At 29.8% G+C, this 14571-nt stretch overlaps 1 long non-coding RNA gene across 1 annotated transcript; it reads right to left on the reverse strand.

Annotated features, from left to right (window-relative positions):
- Window positions 1-12334: 12334 nt before the first annotated feature.
- Window positions 12335-13321, reverse strand: LOC111988788 (uncharacterized). The gene is made up of 5 exons (XR_010630774.1): window positions 13244-13321; window positions 13039-13139; window positions 12624-12695; window positions 12489-12534; window positions 12335-12377 (listed from the first exon to the last, which is right to left on the reverse strand). It is a non-coding gene; the product is annotated as an uncharacterized LOC111988788 (long non-coding RNA).
- Window positions 13322-14571: the final 1250 nt, after the last annotated feature.

Here is a 14571-nt window from a genome sequence, read left to right on the forward strand (position 1 = left end):
TGACTAATATAGGTTCTTATTTCTCTCTCTAACTTGATTTTTGACCGTTTGGATCAATCTTATATGACTTTTTTTTTTCAAGAAAAATTTTTAAAATAATTTTTAACATTTTTTCCCCATATTTCTTTCGGAGCAAATAAAGGAAAATAAAACATTCAAAGATAAAATTTAAATAATGCATAAATTCTTAAATTTATGATCAAATAATTATTCTAATAGTCTTCTGGTCCAATAGTTTCACAAAAGAAGAAAATAAAATGCGACTAATTGTAATATACACTAAACATAAAATTAAATTAAATCACTTATAAAATCACTAAGTGTATATATTGAATTATCTTTTTGTTGAAAATTGTCAAAACTACAATTGCACTCAAAAAATTTTAATTTAAAAAGTTGAACATAATGTGAATTTTTTTTTTCATTAAAAAACAGAGAACTAGCATCTTTATTTTTTTAATAAAACAGTAAGGCTCGTATAATCCAAAGTATTTTGACCAGTGTAGCACATTTTCTTACCTATAATACTGTGCAGATAATGAAAATGAAGAAACAACAAGAATTATTTATGATGAAGCCCTTATAGTCAATGAACCTCATTTTCATATCCCTCTTTTGCAGGGATATAGATGGCCCACACTGGCCGTACCTAAGCCGAAGCACATGCAAATGTGTAGAGTGGTCTTCAATCTGTACAATATTTTAAAAGGATGTTTATACCGATTGAAAATATTGGACACTTTCTTTCCAAGAACATGGTTTAGGTAGGAGCTAATAAATGATAACATTCTTGCATTCAATTAAAATATATCAATTCTCAAAACAAAAAAAAATATTAAAATATATCAAATGTTTATTGGGTCACCTTTCAATGTCAATCTCATCACAACGCAATTTTATGGTGATTGCCCGTATTCAACGATACTATTACTTTATCTCCTTTTTTTTTTGGTTTTGTTTTTAGATTTTTATTAATTTTCTTAGAGCACTAATAATGAGGGATGAAAAAAGCACATATTTTACATCTTTAAACACCACTTTATCTATTTTACATTTATCAATCTATCTAACAATATACTCAACATTTCAGTTTTTATTTTTACATATAATCTAATAAAATAATATAAAATATCTAATAAAAAAATAAAAAGTAATAAAAGAGAGAACGTGTGAGAGGAAGAAAGAGTCTCTGAGAGATAAAAAAAAAGTAGTTTTTTATTTATACCCTCATGAATAGTAAAGTTGCAAATATCAAATATGCAACTAGGGGGTTTTTATTGTAGTTAGGATGGATAATTTTATGGGTTTACATATGGATAGAGCTTGCTTTTAAGGATCTAGTTGCTAAAATAGCAATTGTGGGGTTTTTACACCCCAATGCTAGTGCTTTTATGCTTGTTTCCGCGTGCATTTAGCCAAAACTATTAATAATAGTATTCTAGTGTTTTAGTTAGTTTAGCTTATACAAAAAAATCAATTAATATTTTGGTCTAATGATAAAAGACAATTATTAGGAATTAGATATCTGAGATCTTTGATTCCCACCTATGCCAAAAAAACAAATTAATATCTTGGTCTGATAATAAAAAAATTATTAAGAGAAAATACTATAGATTAAAACTATCTCTTAATAAAAAGAAAATACTAAGGTTATGTTTGATAACAGTTTTTGTTTTCTATTTTCAAAAACTTGTTTTTGGGAATATAAAGAAAAAATAATTTTCTTGTATTTTTGAAATCAAAAAAATGTTTGGTTAGTTGAAAATAAAAAGATAGTTTTTTGAAGAAAAAAATAGAAAATAATAAAACATGTTCTTACTAGGATTTGAACACTAATACTAACTCATTAAATGAGATAAATTCATTAAGTTAAATGTGTATTTTTATTGACTTTTAAAAATTAGAAAGTTTTTGTTTTTTGTTCATTTTGGGTTGCCAAACAAATTTTCTAATCTCAAAAATAAAAAATTGTTTTTGAAAATAGAAAATAAGCGAAAAAAACAGTTACCAAACATACCTTAATATTCTAGCAATTGTATAGAGTATCGTGACATTATTCGGTGCTCTCATTTTCTCCGAAGAGGGAACCTTCATTTGAATCCTCTTATCCCTACTTATAGACATATTGTAAGTAAAAAAAAAAAAAAAAAAAATCCCATCAATTCAACATAATAATGTATCTACCCGGTCTCGGTTAGTCTTATCTATGGGATTAGTTTGAAGATAGTTGCACACATAATTACATAGAACTCAATTATTCATAGTTATTAGAATCTGACACACTTTCTTCCTCTATGGAGAGCCCAGTAGAGTTGAAGTGTTTCCATTGTAAATTCATGCAATAAATCTTGAGTTGGAACTTGGGTTGGGATGGATGGAGCTTTTTGAGATTTGGTTTTTGTTTCTTGGAGTTGGTGAAAGTGAAACTGCCAAAAATTTTCACGAGGTTACATCAACTTCACTACGTATGTTGACAAATTAAAGTGGGCTACCGGTTCAGCCCAACTCAACAGTCATTGTAAAAATTACAAGAAATGTCGACGTGGGCAAGAGAATCAGCCGATTGAGTGTTGATAAAGTACAACAGTAGTCACAAATCTATTTGGGTACGGGCAGTCCAAAGAAATGCTTGCACAGAAGAGAATCAGATTACTCAGGTGGTATATGCCAGGCCTAAACTTCAGCCATACGTTAGTCAATGCTCATGTTGACCTTCTTGTTGGTATGAGTATTTTGTGGTGAATTTCTCATACATTTTCTAGGAAATATAGGTGGGTTTTTATTTTTTAATTTTTTTATTACTATTATTTTTTTAATCACAACCAAAAGTACCAAATCTGTAACTATTTCACATTTGGCTATGAAGTGAAAAACCGTCGGAGAAAAACTCCAAATGAAAAAACATTTCAAGGGCGACACACCCCAAATAAAGTAATTTTATATATGAAATTAAGGGTCTGATTAGATACTGTTTATTTTGCTGAAAATACTGTAGCAAAATAATTTTAAAAAGCAGGTCTCAGTGTGGAGATGACATGACAAGACAAATTGCCCCGAAAATAATTTTGAAGTATTACTTCATGACATGACATGCAAAACGTATAACCACTATGCGCTTGTCTTCATTTAAAACATGTTTATCTTCATTTACGTGCACAGTGGCATGAGTCCTACTGTTCAAATGCCAAACGCAAAACTTGCAATAAACGCGCAATCCAAATGCATTCTAAGTTACAATCTAAAACAAAGACATTTGTTACCTAAACCAATAGACGAACTCATTGTTGCAACCCACAGTCACTTCAGAACATCTGAATTTCTTATTTATGGATCTCTTCATGAACAACTTGTCCACATTTATTTTTTGTTCTGTTAAACTCCTGAACACTCAAATTGTTTAACCTAATTAATTAACCAAGTTGATACTTAGGTTTATTATTCACAGATCCAGGTTAAACACAAACAATCATATCACTAAGTGCAAAAAAGTAAAGAAGACAAGCGATATAATGACCTAGGAAAACTAATGAAACAGTCCAGTTTCAAGGTAAAAGACTTGGGAAGGATTTAACCTAAACTATCCTTAAGGCAACAAATTCACTATGATAGGATAGAAGTTTAACACTAGATTTTTTCCTAAATCTAAAACTACCTCTTGTAGTATTTACTCACATGACTACACACAACTCCATATTCACTGACTCTTCTATCTGAATTTGTTGAATACAAACACCCACGTTTGTGACTCTAAAATCCCATTCAAAGCTTTAGACTATCAGCAGTAGTTGATCTTGTATATAGCAACTTCTATAACACCAGATCTTGAATTTCTTCAAAGAATATTACTGATAGAAGATTTAAAAGAACTTTAGGTACAAAAACCCTAGATCTACAATTAGAGCCACATGATGCACTTCTCTCTCTTTTTAAAACATCCTTAAAACGTGCCTTAGAGTTTTCTTTAAATATTAGGAGAATTAGATCTGAAACCCTAATAACTTAATGGGCTTAACGAGTTGTTGAGCTTTAATTAAATTCTATAGATCTGTGTTTTGATCGGTCAAACCTGTTCTCTTATCGAGCAATGCAGTTTCTGAATTCCTAAATTTGTAACTTCATTTTTCTTGTATTCTGACTTGCAGTACCTTGATTATTGTCTAATTATACCTATAGACTTAGGAATCTATATTTAAACAAGTTTATGCTCACGGTTTGCCAATTGTTCTAAACTTTTAGAGCCTAACATTTATAACAAGACCACTAATTAACCAACTCCAAAGCACCTTCTTGAAGGTTTGATACCACAGTGAATGTCACTCGGATAATGGCTATGTGGTTTCAACTTGATTGATCACAAGATGACTCCAAACCAACAAGAATTTCAACTTTGTACCGCAGGTTCACTATATAAAGGCTTAGAATTTTTATTTATCTAGTACTAGTATTCCGCCTCTGGAAGCCGTATAAAGTTGTCTTTATAAGTTCTTGTTATGTGATAAAAGTATGGTTCAGAATCAAAGGCACCAACTTCAAAATTTAAAAACATTATTACGGTTCTCAGTTCTCATTAACATATTTCTCAAAAAAGAAAATTCTCATTAACATAAAAAAATTTATTATGGTTCTCCAATTCTTATTAAACCTAATTTGGGTTTGATTAGGAAAAAAATTACATATGTTTACCCTAAATCTTTCATGGTACAAATTACAAGGGATACCATAAATAATGGAAATATTAATCTTTTGTTTCTGTTAACTGAGTGCTTAAAGACACAAGGTTAGATGCATTTAATATTGTACCAATTATTTTTTTTATATCTTATGTTCTATAAAATGAAGTTAAACTTTCTACAAATATCAAAATACAAAACTATATTGAAATTCAGATATATATATTGTATGTATTGATAGTTGAGAGGTGGCAGGGATTTGAACTCTAAATGTCTCTTTTGGAAATATCATAAAGAACCAATCAATTGAGTTATAAGACTCTTGTTAACTTACCTTTACTTTATTTAAAAAGCCAATATTTTTTTTTATTAAAGTTTAAATTAATGAGGGTAATTTTGGAAATATATACTGTTTTAACTAAAAAACTACATTTTATCAAAAAGCAAAAAACAAAAAAACTACACATTAAATGATTAAAAAGTTGACTTTTTTTTTAATAAATAAGATCAGCAATTTAGGACAGAGGGAGTACTTTATAATTTATTCAAACTTTCAGTAGTACTTAACTTGTATGATTATATCTTTAGTAGGTTCCAATTAACCCGCACAAATGAAAAACTTGGTGGTGTTTTGATATAATAGTAAAAAATAATTATTTTTATAAAACAGATGCTATAGATTTTAAATCTTATCATACTTATTTTTTTTTTAAAAAAATCTTAGGATAGTCATTAATAAGATCCATATATATTTGAGTTTGTTGGAAAGATGCTAGATTTTGATGACGTTAAATTAACATTCATAAGTAATCGATCGGTTGTGTACTTATGTATGATGTTTCCCTTGATATAAAGAAAGGTGCCTTGAAGGCAACACTGTTCCAAAATGTTTCCTTAAATGAAACTTTGTTAAATTTTTACCGTTAAGATAAACATTTAATGGGCAGTGTTGGTTGAGAAACTCTTCGTGAAAGTTAAATATTCTATATTTCTATGGCTATAATGTGGGTAGAGAACAAAGTAGCATTATTTTGTCTTTGTTCTAAGTAGTAGGACCCAATCCTAATGCTACATGTCTTCAAAATGTCCCCCCAGAGGTAGAATAAAAACAATTGCTCCTTGTGGTCTACCCTATAAGAGGATGCCACATGTGTCTAATTTTGGCGTCTCAATTATTTGACGGGCAATGTTACAGACAAAACAGTTTATACAGTAACAAATTTTACACTTGTTAAATTGGTCACTAATTATTATTATTCTCAGACGGATCTATTATTGACATTTCTTTATTATTTGCCATTACTAATTTGCCACCTCACACATTTGTGCAATTTGTTGTGCTCCAAATTTATTGGTAATTTGGCTATGTTTTATATTATTTGGAAGGAATTTTGTAAAACAATGTTTGATGTGGGCCAATGGAAAGGTAGTGTGGCATCACACTCCCTTCATATTTATGTTTTTCTTGAGTTTTCTTTCTCATTTTCTCACCTATCAAACATCATAAATGGTATATGGCCATTATAAACAGCTAACCATCACACTCCCTGATCAATTGAAGTAATTTTTAGCTTTCAACATTTTGGTTAATTTATGAACAGTTGAATCTTCATAGACTTGTGTTTTTCTTAAGCTGCTTCATGTACAAATGGCCTTCAACTTCAGTGAACTAGAATGAACTGATTATAGAAACATTTGACGGTTTACATTATCATTGAATTTGCCAACTCTTTTTTTTTTTTTTGATGCGATTGAATTTGCCAATTTTAAAACTAACAACATTATTAATGACTACGCTATTTTATATAAAGTAAATACTGACACAAATTGTAATCATAGTGGCTTGTGAATTGTGATGATGAAGGTGAGGTCAATGATAGGTAAGTGATGGTAGAGAACATTGTTGACATAAATAATATGATGGTGGAGATAGAAGATAGTGGCTTTCTCTTTTTAATATATACATATTCACCACAGAGGAGCATATTATTATTAGCCCATATAAGTGCTATTACAGTTTTATTAATTAAAAAAAAAAAAATGCTAATTGCAGTTCATACTATTAAAATATTTGTCCATAAAAGTATACATAAAACAGACATTGCAAATAGTAGCAAGATAACTAAATGCTCTATTTAAAAAAAACTAAAAAAAATTAGGGGATCTAAATGCTCTATGTTTAGACTATTCCTCAACACAAAATTTAAATTTGTGATTAAATTCCGTATTTTGAATCTCTCATAATAATGTACGGGGTGGTTGAAACTTTTCAACCACAAACAGTTTTATGTTTTATTTCATTTGTAGTTACTATCTTAATCAAGTTGGGTACTCCAGATTCTTCAACTAATAAATTTTTTTATTGTTGAATAAAAGATATAGATACAAATCGCATATTTACCAAAAATCCATTGATATCTTAGAGTGATGGATGATAAAAGAGAAATCATTATATAACTTTGTCAAATTGGAAAATATTTTTGAAAATATTTTACTAAAATTTTCTTTTGGTAAGACATTTTACAAACATTTGTCGATCAACCAAGATTTTACAATGAAATAAACATTTAAAAATGCAGAAAATATGTTACAAGCACAAACTATTAATACCATTTGGACTTAAGCTTCGTTTGGATAGCTGATGTGTTTAGCGTTTCAGCATTTTTGGTTTTTTTTTTGGGGATCCAGCTTTTGGTGCACTGTTCATGGAACATGAACAGTGTACATGTGAACAGTAACCGAAATATATATATATATATATATATATATTTTATTGTTTTCAGTTTTTAGCAAAATAAGCGGTATTCAAACGCACACTTAGTCTTAACATTTTAGTTCCGTCTTGAAATACAACTCTAAAGTTTAGAATTATTAAATATAGTTTAGAATTTACAAATAGTCCCCATAATTTATGTTCATTCTTAGAGATAAAAGTCATAAGTCTTTATTATTGTTGAAAATTTTCAATTGAATTTGGGTTGGTCCTATTTGTTTATGTACTTTTTTTCTTTTCCCATATGTGGAACCATTCAAACATATGACTTTATTACTACACTATCCATTTATTCTTATTTGAATAGGTCCATCAACCTTTCAATATAGTTTGAAGTTTACAAATAGGGATAAGGCCTTATTAATTAGTTCTGAAATTTACAAATACATGTTGCTTTCTTCATTCTTAGAGATAAGACCTTATTAATTAGTTCTGAAAATTTCGTCAAACTGAATCTGGTGCTGATGGTCCTATTTATGGACTTTTGTTTATTTACATTGTTTTTTCTTTTCCCTTGTGTAACCATTTTCAAATATAGTAGTCTTTAATTCTTTATTACATTAAACTCACACGTATAGGTCCATCAAAAACCTCTCAATCAGCAGAATTAAACAAATCCAAAAATATGATATGGGTTATAGTATCTAATAATAGGTTTTAAAGCAATTGAAGCTATTTTTTTTTCTTTCTTTCCAATAAAGGATGATAATACACAAATGTTGAATGATTTGGTTGACAAGAAATATATTTTCCTCAAAAGACTAAACTTACCGAAACCATAATTTTTATATTGATAAAAAAAGAGCATAGATATAATCAAAAACAGGATTATTACAATGAATTCCACAGAAGGAACACCATGTTTAATTGTTTCCTTATACGAAGAACGATTGTAAAATCATAGAGTTTCTTAGAGAGAATATGCAGAGGCTATGAACTATGAAGTGGTCAATTAGAAAGAACAAGATGTCAGCATGTTGGTCCATGTTTGTTCTTGATAGTAACTAGGAACCAATCTTATTGACATCTTTACAAATTAGAGGTCCTCATGTCTCCTAGTGGATGGACCAGAATTGCTGTGTGAAGCAAAGTCATTCCCAATAGCCAATTATGAAAGTATAGTCTTGTAGGCTAATTGTGGCGTGTCTAAGGTGGCTAGGAGAGAATGATATTTTCAATTTTTTTTTTGACATGTGGGATCCATGAATGGATAAAATATATAGCAGCATAATTATAAGCCTAGAGAAAGAGATGCAGATAGTGATAGGTTTGTGAATTGGAGGTGTTATTCTTTCATAGATTAATATTATTGAGTTGTGGCTTCTTCGATTCCTATTCTTTTTTTTGTTGATGTTAGAAATATTAGTTTAGGTTCAATTCAATGCATCTTGTAATGTGGTATACAAGTACTTGTATTGCACATCTTAGAGTTAATCTTTAATTAGCTTAGGGTTAATCTTCATATATAACTGCATCCTTGGCAAGATTCGAACAACATATATTGTTTGTATTTGAATATTTGTTGAAATTTTAGCATTGTGTTGATTTTTGTGATTAATTTGTAGGAATTGTGTGGAATCTACTGGGCTTTGAAATTTTTTTTTCTTCTTCTTCTAGTTTCATGATATTTTTTTTTTAAAAATTTGTTGGAGATGACACTTGACGAAATCTGATCGACCATCCTAAAGCAACCTGAGTTTGATTTCAACCATTCTAATCAACAACAAATCCAAAAATTTATATCTTGATGTGGTCAGCTCAAGTGTGAAGATGACACAAACCTAATCTGACTTGACCTGTAGACCACCCTTGTATACATATATTAAAAGTAAAAAAATTCTAAAATTCTCTCAAATTAGAACATCTATTTTATATGTGATCTATAATTTCATGCAAGCTACACTTTAAAAATATTAGTATATTTTGTAATTGAAAAAACAGAAAAGCTTTTGAACACATATTATGCGATTGCATGTGAAAAGACTTTTTGGATACATTGATAGTTTGAGGTGAGGATTTGAATTCTTGATATCTCCATTGAAAACGCTAAAAAATTCCAACCCAATAAGCTGTTAGTTTTTTGAATATTAGATATTTCTGTTTGAAATACTAGAAAATACTAACCAGTTGAGTTACAAGTCCCTTGATTGTATGTAAAGATTTCATAATACACTAATATTTATAATAAGTATTTTAAAATCACGCATGGCATTTGGGTGATAGGGGTTAAGACACGAGGAATACTAGTTAGAAAATTAATAGGCACTCCTGAGTTTGGATATGACACGTCTCGATAGTTAGGCACACAATCGCAATTCGCAATTCTCTGGTGGCCCATTAAAGAGGATTCTTTCTAACCCATGTTCATTGTTCATAGATCTTTCATATTTCATTCGTTCTATCTATTCAAAGTAGCATAGGGACAACGTTGAATAACTTTGTGAAAAAAAAGCACATTCTTTTTCTCAGTGCTTCTTTGGTCCTTTCTTAGAAAGTGGAGGGAAAAAGAAGCAAAAAGGTAAATCATTTTCCCAACTTTGGCATTACTCCCTTTTTTTTTTTTTTATTATTATTATTTTTACACTTGAAAGATAAAATAACATAAGAGTAATTGTACCGACACAAGTTTTTTTTCATAACTTGTATGGACTGAAAAGTTGTTATTAGACTTTTTATATGGACTCACTTTTAAAATTACTTTATTATCTATTACTCATAAATCATTGTAATGGTTGAAAAAAGTCGTAGAAATTTTTTTTATCTATAAACTTATCGATGACATAAATGCTAAATATTTTAAATAAATGTTAGAGTAGAATCCTATCTCAGAATAAAAAAATAAAAAATAAAAAATTAATAAAAAATAAAAAGCCACTTTATATTCTCTCCCATCCAATTGAGTAAAAATGTCTAAAATAAGAAAAATAATATTTATACCACTAATTTCCTATATGAGAATCTTATCACAAGAAACAACAACAATTTTTAATAAAACATTTCAGTCTTTATAATTGTTTTGCATTTGTCAATAATCTTATAGTTCATTGACATTACATGGATCTCTTATAAAAAAGAATTGTTTTTGATTCCCAACCAAAAAAAAAAAAAAAAAGGAAATATTTTGCATTATTAATAGGTTAAGACCTTATCTCTTACCTGAAAGTGAAAAGGAATAACCTAATAAAATTTAAGAAATATTCATAGGAGAGGCAAAAGGTAAAAGCTTGATTACATTACATAATTGGGGAATATGTGAATTTATTTTGATTTGTTTGGGTAAAGTGTTCAAGTGAAGATGGAAATTTCTCATGTATTATGACGATTGATGTGCCATCCACTTGGATGATCAGATTGACAGAAAGCACCACAACACAACGTGACTTTGATGTGATTGGATTCGCATAAGCCAAAATGGAATTAAATGCATATAACTATTGCCAACTCAAAATGTTTTTTTTTTTTTTTTTCATTACAATTTAGATTGAATGTCACAAGCGAGCCAGCTAATTGAACCAATCCAATTGTATTGCATTTTTCAAATTAATCCTTTATTATTAATCCTGAAAGGAACATTTTATTTTATTTTTTGTTTTTGGGCAAGTAACTAAATTATATATACAACCCCACAAAAAAAAAAAAAAAAAAAAAATCCCCACAAAGCCACAGAATCTAGCACCATGCCATAGCTAGAATTGGCAATAGGCCCACAAGCCTTACAAATAGAAGCCCAATTTGCTAAGTTATGGACAAGAAAGAAAGTTGGTTTACCTTGGAACAAAATCAAAAGCCCAAAAAGAATGTAAGCATGATATTTTGTTAATATCCAAAAGATAATCTATATTTGCTAATGTAATTTCCACTGGAGTCGAGTTCTGGGTTCAAGATCGCTTTGAATAGGAATTTAGAATTGGCTTCAAAGATGGTATAGTTGTGTCCCAAAACTTTGCATTTCAAACACTGCCATAATACTTGCATTTACCAGTATAAGCTTTGAGAATATTGCTTATGTAACAAAAACTCCCTCAAGTTTGGTAACATCAAAATTCACCTTCAACCATTTATTAGGAGGGGAGGATTTCATTAAGACCCTTGTAGTCTTATACCTCAACTGATATTTGAGGGATGGCGTTTCAAACAACTTACCACAGCGAGAGATGGGAGAGATAGGATGTATACATTTTTTGCATAATGATTATCACACACTATCATATTAGTTATAATCGTGTTTTCTAAGAGAGCGTGTAACAAGATTTTCTTTAATTTTCTTTGCCATTATGCAAAGAGTTATCACACACTATACTTGCACCTTAATGGGTCATGTGACAAAGTCATATTAATTTTAAAATGGGTAATATATACACATTTTAATATATTTAATAAACCCTATTACAGTATCAATTAGCAATTTTTAATCTATTTTTGATATATTTACTTATAATTTTGAGTAAAGCCATGCATCACTCGAACATAATACTACTAAGATTTAAAGTCGAACAAAGCAAAGCTCCTTTTTATTAGCCTACTTAATCCAATGTTACTGATATGGTGCAGTTGGAGGAATCCCCTCTTCTCTAGCAAAGCTTATATGTGATGATTTTCGCAATATACATTAATAAAAGTGACTTAACGGTTTACTCCAAAATAAAAAAATAAAAAAAGTTTAATCAATTCCTTGGATGAGTTCACCAAGNTAGAGACATTTTTTAACTCAGTGGATCACTAAAAAACTTCAATCAGTCTAACAAAATCTATCAATTAACAAAATTCAATCCAATCATTGATCAAGTTATGTTGGGTTAGGATTCAAACGGTAAATTACTAAATGACAGACGTGAATTGTAGTTCTGAAGAACTAGAGTGCAAAGTGCAAACTGTGTACTTAAAAAACTAACCTCAGTGTACACTCCTGCTAAACCACTTAGGAGTGCCATGACCTACAAAGAAATCACCCGCATTATGATAACAAGAACCTTAAGATATAAAATGTTTTCCTTTTTTTTTCTTCATTGTTGTATTAAGAGTGTCTAAAATTTTGGTCAACTCACAATGGCCATCACCCAACCTTGAACAGGAGTTTGGAAAACATCAGAACTGCAAAAACAATGTCATTTTCTGAGGCACAGACAATAAGTTGAAAGAAGAAAAATACAAACAATATAGTTGTGTGAGCAAAACCTTACCTCGGCTTCATCTGAGATATGCTGCACCCAAAACATAGTAAAATTAAAGCCGCCCATTAAATATAGCTTAACCTGAAAGAATACATAATTGGAACGCAAAGCTCAATAAAAAATTTGCAGTCCTAATTGGTTTGGCTTAAATTTTTAGTTTGTTTAAATTAGCTTTTTTCCTTAATTAATCTTTCACTCTCCATACTCAGACACGTAGCCCAAGAGATGCTGAATTAGCACATATGTTCATGCTCATGGATGCTTTTCACATTCCCAAGATTTCTATGAGTATCAACTAGATGACGTGTAAACCAAATGAGTTTTTATGACTCTTCCATTTTTATTGTATTTATTAAGGGGCTTTTGCAAACATTTTTCATTATGAAATGAAAAAAATCCAATGTAAATGATGGTAAGGACTCACTTCTTCTTAAGTATAATTCTATACAAAACGCCAGTACTGATAACATTCAGATTCTTCAGTATTTGATAACCCGGGGCTTCCACATGCTCAACGATGTAGCACTGCAACATAAAAGCGAAGAAAATGCATTAATCAAATTTCAATAAGCAAGAATACCAATGGAATTGTGACTACCAAAAATAAAAACATGATAACCAAAACTAACCTGGAGCAGATTTTTGACTAGGTAAAGTAATGCAGGAATGGGGTATACAATAACTTCATCCAATGTTGTACTCAACCTAGTTCAAAGGTAGAACAAGAAACAATAATAAATAGATATGATTGGAATAAGAACGTGAACTAAAAATAAAAACACAGTTTAATAACTGGGATGAAACAAAAATGTGCATTCTACTTAGATATGGCGAAACCATTTTCTGTAACATGTCTTCCTCTTATGGCGAAAATCCTGTATTCGCCGGCACATACAACCTATATGAGACTGACATGTGGGTCCTACATCAGTTTTACATAGGTCTTATATAGCTGGGTGTATATGATACTTTCTGGGTGTTAGAGTAAGCTCTATATGTGGGTCCTACAGATGGTACCCACCATTATGTGAAGTACATCAAGTGTACAAAATCATTTCTCTTGAATATGATAATTCATAATTTCAACTTATGTTTTGCTAAACGATAATTCCAACTTCATGAGAGCATTAAATCACAAGTTTTATGAAAACTTAGATAAAAAACAAACAAGGAATACTTGTATCTTTCAGTAACACCTTCACTTCTCCATATTCTTGCCAAGGCTAAAAGTGATAACCCACATTTCAAAGTCTCCACCTAATTCAATAAAAAGAGAAAATAAATCAATACCCATTTTTTGATTACCTTAAAAAAATGCACATATCTATTCATTCGATGGCTAGGATTTGAACTTGAGACCTACCAAACTGAATGTTAAACATAAATTACACTTTGAAACATTAATTAAATGTGTTTTTTTTTTCAAAAAAATTATAATTATGCTTACCATAAAATTTGAAGTGGTAATACTATAGTTGTACTTTGCGAACTTGTAAGAAGTGTCAATGCAACTATCACAGGCCAAAATGGGCATTTGCCCATTTTTCACAAACTTTCTAGCAAAATGCTCTATTTTTCGAATTAATTAGGAAAATGCCCTTGTTTTGAAACTCAATTTTTTAAAAATCGAGTTTTAATTTAAAACTCGATTTTTGGACAATTGAGTTATAGCGAACTAAAAATTTATAAAAAAAAAATTTTTGAAACTCGAGTTTAGGGAACTTGAGTTCCATGCAAAGAACTTGAGTTCATGGAACTCGAGTTCCTTGAAAAATTCAAGTGGAACTCGAGTTCCATGAACTCGAGTACTTTGCATGGAACTTGAGTTCCATAATATATATATATCTATATATATATATATATATATATATTTTTTTTTTTCTAAGTCCACGTTCGCTATAACTTGATTTTTCAAAAATCGAGTTTTACATTTTGTAAGGTTGAAATTTATCAACCA

The sequence above is a fragment of the Quercus suber genome, unplaced genomic scaffold, assembly GCF_002906115.3.
Source record: "Quercus suber isolate HL8 unplaced genomic scaffold, Cork oak 2.0 scaffold_177, whole genome shotgun sequence".
NCBI classification, from domain to species: domain Eukaryota; kingdom Viridiplantae; phylum Streptophyta; class Magnoliopsida; order Fagales; family Fagaceae; genus Quercus; species Quercus suber.